Genomic DNA, 2,054 nt, shown 5'->3' with positions numbered 1-2,054 from the left:
AAGGAGAAACTTTGTTGGCCAAGAATTTTATAAAACATGAAGCAAAGAAATGCAGTCACAAATTTCTTTGGTTTGTTGAAAAAGAAGGAAGGAAGAAAAATATGTCATTAAATCTTTGCAAGCAAAGCAAATCTTTAAAAAAAAAATAAATGAGTTCTCTGGTTGACAGTCTGTAGCATGACTAGGTAATTATGGGGAAAATGCAATTGCATGTGTAACTTTATGCACACCAAAATCTCCTCTTCAAAAACTCAGCCCTCATATTTTAAATCAACAAATAGTTTTTGGCATATGGTATGTTACACAAATGCTTCCTAGCAAAACTGCTTCGATAATAATCTTGGTGAAAGAGCATGCCTAGAAATAGCTATTGAAAATTGTTTCATGCTACCTTTTGAAGATACCATGTAATTCTGATGTCTGATTAAGAGTGCAAAAACATTGTATCAGTTCATTTTTCTCAGCACATCCTCAAGAGAGATCCATTTATAAAATTATATATTCAAATCTGTGGAAGTCTCTATCTTAAAATGAGCTATGCAAAATTACTAAGGAAAATGCACAGGTCTTTATAACCAAGTCATTTGGGATGAGGAAACTCAACCAAATCAAATGACAATATATTGACAACAAAAAACAAACAAGACTTATAACTAGTTGAGCCAACTGTGCTCTTTTCCCCAAGCAGGCTCAGTGTGCAATGGCTTGCAAACAGCAGCCTCCTCGGTAGTGTAGGCAGCCTGCTGCCCGTACAGGTTGCCCTAAGGGACCTTGGAGACAACTCTTTCCAGTGGACATTCATGACTAATTGGCTGTCCCCAACTAAGGCTCCAGACAAGTATGTGTGGTACCTTTAGGAAGCCCCAGGGCACAGTGGCCAAGGGCCATACTGACCAAATCATAAAGTTCATCCACACCAAGCTGCAGAACAAGGAGCATGAGACTGAGGTCCTCCGGGGCCAACTTCAAGTTCCCTGGCCACCAGAAGGTCCACATCTCCAAGAAGTGGGATTTACCAAGTTTAATGTGGGTGAATTTGAAAACATGGTGGCAGAAAAACAGTTCATACTGGATGGCCGTGGGGTCAAACATATCCCTAATCATGGCTCTCAGGACTCATAAGAGCCTTAGCACTGTCTCCTTCTTAATCATGCCACTAATGAATCCTACTTTCCTGTCAACAAAACCCCAAAAACCAAGAAACAGAAGCAATGTCAATAACTTTCTTAGCATATGATGAGATTGGATATAATATTTAAATTACTGAATATTTTAAATTGCACCACACAAGGTCCAAGTCTACTAACAAATCTGTAGGTTAAATATCAGATGTAGTAGTTTCTGAATGAACCATTGATAAGTCTGGTGCATGAGTTCTCAGTATTTGACAATACCAGAATGATCTAAATTAAGAATATCTGCATTTACAGATCTTTGTATCTATTATTTATTATTCACAATAATACAAAAGTATATTTCTAACTTATCCCCAACATTTCAGTAGTGCCTCTTGCCATGGTATATGAATACCACCTTTGGACACTGAGGCATAAGCTCTTCCCTATGGAGCTGGAATCTGCATGACTTATATTTTGCTACCTCTATCACAATGGCTAAGTGAAATATTGAAAGTGCCTACCCTTAAAAACAATGGTATATAAATTTCATTTTTAGATTTTTTTTAATGCTTTTTACCTATGACTTTGAATTATAAAAACCTTCAAAAATTCACTATTACGTTCATCCCATAAAGAAGTAGACTCTTTCAACATATAAGCACTTGCTTTACACAAATGTTTTGACCATTTCTCCTCAAAACAAAAACATAAACAAATGAATACAAAACCATATACACACTCCAAAAAATAAAGATAACAAGTCCTTATTTTTTTAAGGATCTAACATCTGAGATCTTGAGCAATTTTAACCTCTGACAAGCTTAAGTCAATGAAGGGCAATGAATAAAGGGCTGGTGACCTATTTATCAATTTATTGGGCAAACAGTTCTTCCAGAGCATCAGCCCAGCTCCATGTTTTCATGTAAGTCATATTAG

General features: G+C 36.5%; 1 non-coding gene across 1 annotated transcript; it reads left to right on the top strand.

Moving 5' to 3' along the window:
* Positions 1–647: 647 nt before the first annotated feature.
* Positions 648–783, top strand: LOC133255240 (small nucleolar RNA SNORA70). The gene has a single exon (XR_009738905.1). It is a non-coding gene; the product is annotated as a small nucleolar RNA SNORA70 (small nucleolar RNA).
* Positions 784–2,054: the final 1,271 nt, after the last annotated feature.

Source organism: Bos javanicus, chromosome 1 (genome assembly GCF_032452875.1).
Source record: "Bos javanicus breed banteng chromosome 1, ARS-OSU_banteng_1.0, whole genome shotgun sequence".
NCBI lineage: Eukaryota > Metazoa > Chordata > Mammalia > Artiodactyla > Bovidae > Bos > Bos javanicus.
This window is presented reverse-complemented; position numbering and strand designations above follow the sequence as displayed.